Source organism: Mustela nigripes, chromosome X (genome assembly GCF_022355385.1).
Source record: "Mustela nigripes isolate SB6536 chromosome X, MUSNIG.SB6536, whole genome shotgun sequence".
NCBI lineage: Eukaryota > Metazoa > Chordata > Mammalia > Carnivora > Mustelidae > Mustela > Mustela nigripes.
The window spans coordinates 48332813-48344042 of NC_081575.1; positions in this window are offsets into that span (position 1 = coordinate 48332813).

Here is an 11230-nt window from a genome sequence, read left to right on the forward strand (position 1 = left end):
TGCCACGTGGGTTGTCAGTCAATGATGTTTCCTGAGTTAAGTCCTCCAGCCCCTCTCAGGGAGGTGGGCTCTGAGGAAACTGGTTTTTTTCAGGCTTTTGTTCTCTGGCGGGTTTTATGCTTTTTCACTTTTTTTTCCCTCACCTTGACTGCCTTTGATGGTTTTTGTAGTTTTTGAGGAAAACAAACAGCACCCTGATCTCCCTCTCAGAGAGAAACCTCAGTCTGGGTGCAGAGCTTAAATAAGTTCCCCCTTGGCCACTGGCAGAGCAGGTTCCAAGTTGCAGACCCTGGGGGCGCAGGATCTTTTGCTTGTACCCAAAGTCAAGGCAGTGGCAGATGTCTGGGACCTCCGGACCGCCAGAGAGGTTCCAAGCAGCTATCGCACACTGAGATTTTTTGGCCTTGCTATAGTTTGACAAGACTTGCCAGAAAGGAACTTGCAGTACCTTTCACCTGGAGAACCAACTTTTGCTCAGTAGATACCTCTAGATCTCCCAATCTGGAGACCAACGAAATTTATAATTGGACCCCAGAGGACAGTATATATTTGTATATTTTAAAAGCCACTGCCTGAGGATCTGTTTTCCAATCACCTTAAATCAGGTTCTAAATGAAATTCCTTTCCTGGAATGCTGAAAAGTCTCCGCACACGTTAAACACAAAGCAAAAATTTATAGCAAATAAAAGAATATGAGAAAGACATATAAACATATCACTAAAGATATCTATCATACTGAAAGAATAGAGGAAAAAAGAAACTGAAAATAATTACAAAAACAGACCAAACAAACAAACAAACCAAAAGAAAATATCATGAATTACGTATCTATCAATAACTACATTAAAAGTGAATGAGATTTCTGTACATTGATTTTAGATTCTGCAATACTCAATTCATTTATCATTTCTAGCAATTTTTATGGTGGAGTCTTTTGGGTTTTCTATATAGAGCATCATGTCATCTAGAACAGTGAAAGTTATGCTTCTTCCTTGCCAATTTGGATCCCTTTTATTTACTTTTGTTGTCTGATTGCTGTGGCTAGGACCTACAGTACAATGTTGAATAAAAGGAGTGAGAGTAGCCATTCTTGTCTTTTCCTTGACCTTAGGGGAAAGCTCCGTTTTTTCCCATGAAGGATGATGTTAGCTGTGGGTTGTTCATAGATGGCCTTTAATATGTGGAGGTATGTTCCTTCTAAACCTATTTTGTTGAGGGTTTGTTTTTGTTTGTTTGTTTGTTTTATATTAGGAATGCATGTTGTCCTTTGTCAAATGCCTTTCTGTGTTTATTGGAATAACCATGTTTCTTTTCTGTTCTCTTATTAATGTGATGTATCATATTGACTTGTGAATCTTGAAGCACACTTGCAATGGAGGAATAAATCCCACTTGATCGTGTTGAATGAATTTTTTAATGTATTATTGGATTTGGTTTGCAAATATTTCATTGAGAATTTTTGCATTTATGTTCATCAGGGATATTGGCCTGTAGTTCTTCTTTTTAGTGGACTCTTTATCTGGTTTTGGTATCAGGGTAGTGTTGGTCTCATAGAAGAGATTTGAAAGTTTTCTTTCCTTTTTCATTCTTTTGGGGATATTTTAAGAATAGGTATTAACTCTTCAATTTATTTTTATTTTAGTTTAGTTTAGTTTAGTTTAAAGTTCCAGTTTCAAGTATACGATATAGTGATTCAATGCCTCCACACAACACCTGGTGCTCAACATAGCAAGTGTCCTCCTTGTTCCCAATCACCTTTTTAGCCTCCCCTACCCCTAACCCCTTCCCTATGGTAAACATTGGTGTGTTCTCTATTACTAACTTTTCTTTAAATGTTTGGTAGAAATTGCCAGTGAAGCCATCTAGTCCTGGACTTTTGTTTACTGGGAGTGTTCTATGACTGAGTCAGTATTTTTGCTGGTTATCAGTCTGTTCAAATTTTCTATTGCTTCCTGTTTCAGTTTTAGTAGTTTATATATTTCCAGGAATTTATCCATTCCTTCTAGGTTGTCCATTTTGTTGGCATATAGTTTTATAGTGTGGTGTTGGTTGTTATTTCTCTGATTTAATTTGTGATTTTATTTATTTGAGCCCTTTCTCCTTTTTATTTTATTTATTTATTAGTTATTTATTTATTTTTTTTTGGTAAGTCTGGCCAAAGGTTTATCGATCTTACTGATTTTTTCAAAGAATAATCTCCTGTTTTCATTAATCTGTACTTTTTTTTCTGTGTCATTTATTTCTGCTCTAATCTTTATTATTTCCTTCCTTCTGCTGGTTTTGGATTTTGCTTTTCTTTTTGGCACAAGGTTAGGACCTTCATTTGAAATTTTCTCATTTCTTCATGTAGACCTGTGTTGCTATAATTTTTTCTCTTAGAACTGATTTTGATGCATCACATAGGTTTTGGACCATTATGTTTTCATTTTCATTAATTTCCATGTATTTTGTAATTTTTTCTTTGGTTTTCTTGTTGACCCATTCAGTATTTAGTAGCATATTATTTAATTTCCACTTATTTATGGTCTTTCCACATTTTTTCTAGCTGCATAGTTTTGTGGTGAGAAAAATTGAATGAAGTTGTTGAAGGTTTGTTCTTTGGGTTAATACATGGTGTATTCTGGAGAATGTTCCATGTGTACTTGAAAAGAGTGTACATTCTTTTGTTTTAAGATGGAATGTTCTGCATAGATCTGCTAAGTCCATTTGTTCCAGTGTGTCATTCAACAGTGATGTTCTATTTATATGATTTGTCCACTGATGTAAGAGAGGTACTAAATTTCCCTGCTATTATTGTATTATTAGTTCTTTTATGTTTATTATTAACTGTTTTATTTGGGTGCTCCTATATTGGGTGTATTAACAATTACTGTATCTTCTTTTCAGATTGTACCCCTTTTTACTATATAGTGTCCAAATGTCTTCTGATTGGAATATTTAGTATATTTACATTCCAAGTCATTATTGACGGATATTTTTTTTATTGCCATGCTATTACTTGCTTTGTGGTTTTCTGAGGTTTTATCTTATCTTTTCCTGTCTTTCATGTTTTTCTGATTTGCTTTCATGATATATTTGGATTTCTTTCTATTTATTCTTTGCATATTTCTTAGTTATTCTTGATATATGGTTACCATTAGGTTTGTATATAACTGACTCTGCATACAGAAGTCTATATGAAGTTGATGGCTGTTTAAGTTTGAACCCATTGTTTTCTCCTTCCCTATCCACATTTTGGGTATATATTGTTATATTTTACATCTTTTTTTTTTTTTAGTTCCTTGACTGATTCTTTATGGAAATACTATTTTTACTGCTTTGTGTTTCCTAGCTCTATGTTGTTATTTTTGGTCTCTGCTTTCCTCTTAAAATTCCTTAAATATTTCTTGCAGTGCTGGTTTATTGTTTACATATTCTTTTACTCTTGTTTGGGAAATTCTATCTCTCTTTCTTTTCTGAATGGTAACCTTGCTGAATAAAGAATTCTTGACTGCAGATTTTTTTTTTCATTTTCATTCATTCATTTCATGAATATATCATGACCCTCTTTTCTTGCTTGTGAACTTTCTGTTGGAAAATCTCCTCATAGCCTTATGGGTTTTCCCTTGATTTCTTTGTTTGTTTGTTTGTTTATTTAAGGTTTTACATATTTATGATAGAAGGAGATAGGGAGAGAGGGAACACAAGCCTAGGGAGCTGAAGATGGAGAAGCAGGCTCCCCACAGAGCAGGGAGTCTGATATGGGGCTCAATCCCAAGACACTGGGATAATGACCTGAGCTGAAAGCACTGGGATCATGACCTGAGCTGAAGGCAGACATTTAATGACTGATTTTTTTGTTTTGTTTTGTTTGATTTTTTTGTTTGTTTGTTTTTTGTCTGCTGCTCTTCAGGTGTTTTTCTTTATTACTATATTTGGGAAGTTTAATTACAGTATGTTTTGATGTCAGTCTGCTTTAATTTATAATGTTTGGCATTCTGTATTCCTCCTGGATCTAGATAAGTATTTCCTTCCCCCATATTAGGGAAGTTTTCAACTATCAAATTTTCTGCACCTCTTCTCTCTCTTTTTCTTCTAAAACTCTTATAATACAAATGTTATTATATTTGATGGAGTGACTGAATTTCTTTAATTTATACTCCTTTAGCAAAATTATTTTCTCTCTCTTTTTGAACTAGATTACTTTCCATTACTTGACTTCCAGGTCATTAATTCTTTCCTCTGCCTCTTCCATGCGGTTGTTCATCAAATGTGTTTCTCATTTTATTAATTGTAATTTTTTATCTCTGCTATGTTTTTCCTTATCTCTGTGTTAAGGATCTCACTTATATTTTCTACTCTTTTCTCAAATCCAGTGAGTATTCTTTAGTTCCTTCTTGTCAATTCTCTATCAGAAATGTTACTTACATCTGTTTTGCTTATATCTCTGGCTGTGGCCTTGTCCTATTTCATTTAGGATAAATTTCTCTGTCTCATTTTTTCTGTCTCATTCATGTCTGTTTCTCTATGTTAAGAAAGTCATGTGTGTCTTTTGCTCTTGAATGTAGTAACTTTATGAAAAAGAGTTACTGTAATGCCCTGCAGGGTACTGTCTTCTGTTCGCCAGAACCTGGTACTTTAGGAGGGTAACCTAAGTGTGTTGGTTATACCCTACTTCTGAGTTTGAGTCACTTTTCCTTTCATCTAGACTGACTCTCTGCTTGTTGTGAGCTGTTTATTGTGTTAGTGGTACCCAGTCAGGCCAGCAGTGAAGGAGCATGCCCAACAGAGAAATTGGGAATAGGTCAGCAGTATTAGCAAAAGCTTTGCTAGGCCACTAACCCTATATATGACCCTCTGATGTGCTGTGATGGCTTGGGGATGCAGGTCAGGGCAAAAGGCTGAGCATGGTACACAACCATGTATGACTGGATACAGAACAGTATGGCACTTATGGGTCCAGGCTGGGGAAGCATGTAAAGGTAAATGATGGATGTTCAATGAAAATCCCTGTAGCCTAAGTACAACAGAAGTGCACATCTTCTTGCAAACTTTTCCTTCACTTTTCCCTGGGATATGTGCTGAATAGATTAGGAGTCCTGAGAAAGCCCTCACTTATGGTACAGAAATTGGGAAGTTGAATAGCAGCCACTGAAAGAGAGGTACAGAACTCCATTAGGATATTTTTCCCTGGGGTGCCTGGGTGGGTCAGTCATTAAGTGTCTGCCTTTGGCTCAGGTCATGATCACAGGGTCCTGGTCTCCATGCTCAACAGGGAACCTGCTTCTTCCTCTCGTACTCCTCTTGCTTGTGCTCCCTCTCCTGCCATCTCTCTCTGTCAAACAAATAAATAAAATCTTAAAAATAAAAAAAGGACCCTGCTGCTATAAACATTCGAGTACACGTGCCCCTTTGGATCACTACGTTTGTATCTTTAGGGTAAATACCCAATAGTGCAATTGCTGGGTCATAGGGCAGTTCTATTTTCAACATTTTGAGGAACCTCCATGCTGTTTTCCAGAGAGGTTGCACCAGCTTGCATTCCCACCAACAGTGTAGGAGGGTTCCCCTTTCTCCGCATCCTCACCAGCATCTGTCATTTCCTGACTTATTGATTTTAGCGGTGATGCAACATGGGGGCTTAAGTGGGTACGAGAAGAATAAATGAAAGAAGATGGGATTGGGAGGGAGACAAACCATAAGTGACTCTTAATCTCACAAAACAAACTGAGGGTTGCTGGGGGAGGGGTTTTGCGAGAAGGGGGTGGGATTATGGACATTGGGGAGGGTATGTGCTTTGGTGAGTGCTGTGAAGTGTGTAAACCTGGTGATTCACAGACCTGTACCCCTGGGGATAAAAATATATGTTTATAAAAAATAAAAAAATAAAAAAAGGACCCTTTCCCCTAGAAGCTCTAAGGATCAAAACCTTAAGGTTCATAAGAGTAGAGATGGGGAGGGGGTTCAGTGAAAACTCACTGCAGCTAGGGGAAAGGAAATAGAAAAAAAATCATCTGCTATTGAAGTGGCATGAAATAGATAGGATAGTGCAAAATGCATGCTGAGTTTAGAACTATAGCCTTAGGAGGAGCAAGAACTTTACCCCCATGACTCAGGTACATGTTGCAAGCCTGAGACTAAAGTTTAATCAGGATATTAGAGAAGATTCCTCAGCCCCCACTGTGAGACTAAGGATGGAGTTGCATTCAATTGGTAACAGAAAAACCCTTTATGAGGGCAACACAAAGGAAATACCAAAAGCTGAGGGTGTAGCATATATAAACAATATCTCTTGAGCAAACTAGCCCCAACTTTAACCACAAGTTATCTCTGGAAGTTAAAGCCTCTGGCACACTGAGAGTAACAATAGCAACAACAAACCTCAAATTGCACAGCAATTAGTTAGATTAACTGAAACCCCAGAACTAAAGGATTATCTAAAATTATACATATTTTTAGACATAAAAAAGATTCACCTCAGCTTCTGCCATCCTACACAAGAAGTTTAATTTTTTAAAAATTTGCAAAGTGTAAGAAATAGCAAGAAAAATGACACACTCCCATGAGACAGGATTATAACCAGATGTAGCTATGACACAAATGTTGGAACCGACATGGGTTTTAAAATACCTATGATTAATATATTAAGTTTCTAATAGAAAATATGGAAAATGTGTAACCAGAAGCATAATTTCAACAGAAAGATGGAAATTACAATAAAGAATCTATTTAAAATGCTGGAAATGAAAACACAGAGTTGAAGAATGTCTTCAATGTACTTGTCTGTAGACTTAACAGTGAACAAGGGATCAATCAGTGAATCTGAAGATAGGTTTATGGAAAAAAGAAAAGAAATTTTAAAAGACTGAGAAAGACAAATTTAAGCATGCATGAACTCAGAGATGTAACCAAATAATCTAACACACAAGTAATTGGAAACACAAAGAAGGGAAAAAGAATAGAGCACCTTTTTTTTTTTTTTTTTGAGAAAATAGCGTCCAAGAATTTTCCAAGTCACACATACAAAAAGTTAAGAGAATGACAAGAAAGAAAAATGTCTCCCCGCCAAAAATGGGGGGAGAAAGAAGAACAAAAGGGGGTAAAATGCACCAAAACATATCATTTTCAAACTGTTAAAAACAAAATGACAGATCATCTTTGGACCCTGCCAGAGGAGAGATTTGGGGTAAAGTCTGCCTTTGTTTTCAGTGATAGATAGCCTAGTGCACGTTTTTTTTTCTAAGCTATTCATATCCAGTCCCCAAAGCTTGTGAATATGTTAACTTATAGGGCAGAAGGGACTTTGCAGTGTTATTAAGTTAAAGATATTGTGATGAGAAGATGATCCTGGATTATCTGTGTGGACCCTGAATGCAATTAGAAGATCTTTATATATGAAAAAGGGCAACAGGGAGGTCGGAGTCAGACAGATATTTGAAGATGCCACACTGCTGGCTTTGAAGATGGAAGGAAGGGCCTTGAGCTAAGAAATGCCGGGTTTCTTGAACAGGAAAAGACAAATAGAATGGATTGTCCTGAAATTTCACGGAAACACTGCTGACACCTTGATTTTAGTCCAGCAAAAACCCAGTATTTTCTATTCACTAACATTGACTTGGGAAGAGGATCTCAGAATTAATTAGAATAATCTTACATCTGAATATAATTCCTATTCATATGTAAGTCTCTCTTTAAAAATCCCATTTAAGGTTCATCTCCTTTAAGAAGCCTTCTTAATATTGGAGTTTCCTCCAATATTTTATTGTGTAGTTGATGTGATAGGCAGAATAATGCCCTATGATCCTTAATCCCCAGAACCTGTGAATATTTGGGGTCAAATAGAAAAAGGGGATTATGATTATAGATGTGATCAAGGTTGTTGATGAGCTGATCATAAGATAAGGAGACTATCTTTTATTGTTTGAGTAGGTCCAAGGTAATTACAAGGGTTCTTAAAGTGGAAGAGGAATTAAGGCAGAGGAAAATATCATGGAAGAAAGGCAAAGAGACATAAAACATTTCTGGCTGTAAAGGTGGAGGGAAGGGGCCATGAGCCAATGGATGTGTGCAGGTTCAGAAACTGGAATAAGCAAGAAAACTTATTGTACCTTAGAGCCTCCAGAATGGAGGTCTATTAATACCTCAATTTTATCCCAGTGAGACTTGTATTCAATTTATAATCTACAAGTTTATAGGATAATAAATTTCTCTTTTTTTAAGCCAAGTTTGTAGTGATTTGTTAAAGCAGTGATAGGAAACTAATGCATTTTCCATAATCTTTTTCAAACCTCACAATTTATCTTTTATCAATTGTAACTTCTAAATTGGAATAATTTAGCAGTCTTTAAAGTAATTAATTTAAATACTGATCAAATATTTTCTTCTTCCAACATGCCTAATAATTTAGTCCTCATCCTCACCATAAATTTAGAGCCCATTTCATACTTTTCAGATTAGATGTAGGTATAGTTTTATTTTAAGAAATTATTTAAAACAATTGTCAAATTAATATTCAATGGCTTATACTTTCCACTATTAAAATGAACTTCCTTGTTATGTATGTATTATCAGAAGCAAGGAAATAACATTATTTCTCTACTATTTAGTCATCATCTAGCTTGGTACCATTTGTTTGCTTGATTCCATGTTTTGCTTTTAAATGAATTGAATTAAACTATATTAAATTCAATAACAGCAAGTCATATGATTTAAATATTAATGCAACTGTAGTATCAATAATCAGGGATTGACATTTTAGTTTTGTTGCATTTCTATCCAAAGGCAATAACCTTTCTGACTGCTTTCTTTTTTTGGCAGTAGAACAGCTGGACTTCCCTCTTTCAAGATGAAAAAAGAAGAAATCGTCTTCCCACTATAATACTAGAAAAAAAGGTAATTAGAATAATTTATCCTGAAAGTTATATATTTGGTTGTTGAAATTTTTTTCAGGTAGAAACAAGTGATGCAATGTTTACTTTATTGGGTATATAAAAAGCTAGACCTGCTGGGTATAGAAAAGTAAGTGACTAAAAGGTGAAAATAGAGGGTGCTAGAGAAATCTGGAGCCATTTTGATTCTAAGAACCAAAGGCAAAAATGAAAAAATGACTAATAAGAAATATAGACTCTCCTATTTTTTAGACTTTTATACTTTTAGACTATTTTAGTGTAATCTTAATCTCATAATAAATTACAGTAGACCTTCTAGCCTCCATGTTGTATTTGAACAACCAAAGCAAAGATATAAATCCTGACTTTTTCTTTTTCACCTGTAACAGATGGGATCAATAAACTTTGTCCAAATGGCTTACTAATTTATTTACTTTGCCAAGAAGACAAGTAAGTTTTTTTCAATCTAGTAGTACAATTCATTAATTCAATAATTTGTGGAAAAAACCATTAATATGCTTAGCAAATAATGAGCTGATTTGTAAAAATTATACATTTCCCATCTAGCAGAGGGGTAGCAATGAGTTAGGCAAAGAGAATCACATGGTTTTGTTCATTGAATATGATTTTATTTTAAGAGCATACTGACTCTCAAAATCTATCAATGACATGTCAGAAGGTTACCAGTGTTTTGTTTTGTTTTTGTTTTGTTGTTTTTTTTATGGGAGTTTTTAATATAAAACAAGTAATTAGTAATAGTGATTTGAAAAAGTATAAGAACATATGAATAAAGCTTAGTAATTTAGAATTTACTTTTGTAAAAGTAAGTTGACAAATATTAAAATGTTATCCCTGTATTATGAACATTGTAATATAACACACAACACATCCACTGATAAACACTGATCTCCCATGCCTGACTTGGATTTAGATATTGAATATATTATATATTACAGAAAGAATCTTTTCAAGTTTTGTCAATGCTTGTGGTATATATACTATGATCCTCATCAAAATCTGCATGAGATATAAAAGTCTGGTATTAAAAGCAGTTACTTCATTTCTTCAGTATACTACAACATGCCAGTTTGGATCAGCCTTCAGATTTTCAGGGCATGAAACATATACAAAGAGAGCACCCCAAAATACATTTGAACACATTTAGGATAAGTTTGTTTATAATTCAACAGAAATACCTTCAACCATTGTATCTTTCCATTTTAAGTGAAAAAAAAAATCCTAAGCAAACATATTTGGGGCCAAGTTACTTCTCTATAAAAATGATGTATCACGTTGTTCAACTTTTAAACCAAATTCTTAAAAGCATTAAAGTTTGTATTTTATAATTGTCAATGCATTCATGTGTTGTTAGGAAGATAAAAGGAAACATGTAGAAACAAAAATTTCAAACTATCCCAATTCCTAAAATGAGACATTTTCAAATTAAGAAATAACTTTGTTGCTTAGAAAAGAAACTTTACTTTTCATCTCAAACTCACTTTAAATGCTTGATATATAATTCAATGCTTAAGAAGACCATAGGTAAACTATTTGATTAATATTTATACAGTGATACTTCTCTGGGAAGACATTTTACCCGACAGCTTCCCATTAACATTGGGGAAAAAAATCACTTAATAATTTTAATCACAATTAATGATTGACTGATTAATGGATTAACAATTTTCTTAGTAATTTAGATGGCATAGATCCAATAAAGGGACCAATATGATAATTGCTCAACATAGAATTCTGTCCATTCATAATATTAAGCCAAAAATTTGCAGATACTCTACTCAGCTGGATTATATGCTTTCATGTATATAATTTGATCAACAAAAAATAGGTACACACTGTTGAGCTTTCTCCTTTTCTTTCTTTTCTTTTCTTTTTTTTTTCTTTCTTTTTTTTTTTTTTAAGAGCAGCCCAATGATCTTGGGGGTTGGTTAGTACAAAACAGAGTACACAGGGGAAAACACAAAATGGCACTTAACAGCAATGCCAGTACTCATCTCATTATGGTCATTAACTAAGGATATTATTACTATTTGTGTTCTTTACTTTTCTTTAGAACATAATCAAAGCCATAAACTGGAATTTGAGCTATATACACAATACACACAACCTTATGTAAAATACTTCTCATAATTAACATTACATTTTAAAGTATTGGAAATTGAGTATCTGTGCTGATTTGTATTTTTTTAAATAATTTTTTATTTTTTATAAACATATATTTTTATCCCCAGGGGTACAGGTCTGTGAATCACCAGGTTTACACACTTCACAGCACTCACCAAAGCCCATACCCTCCCAAATGTCCATAATCCCACCCCCTTCTCCCAACCTCCCTCCCCCCAGCA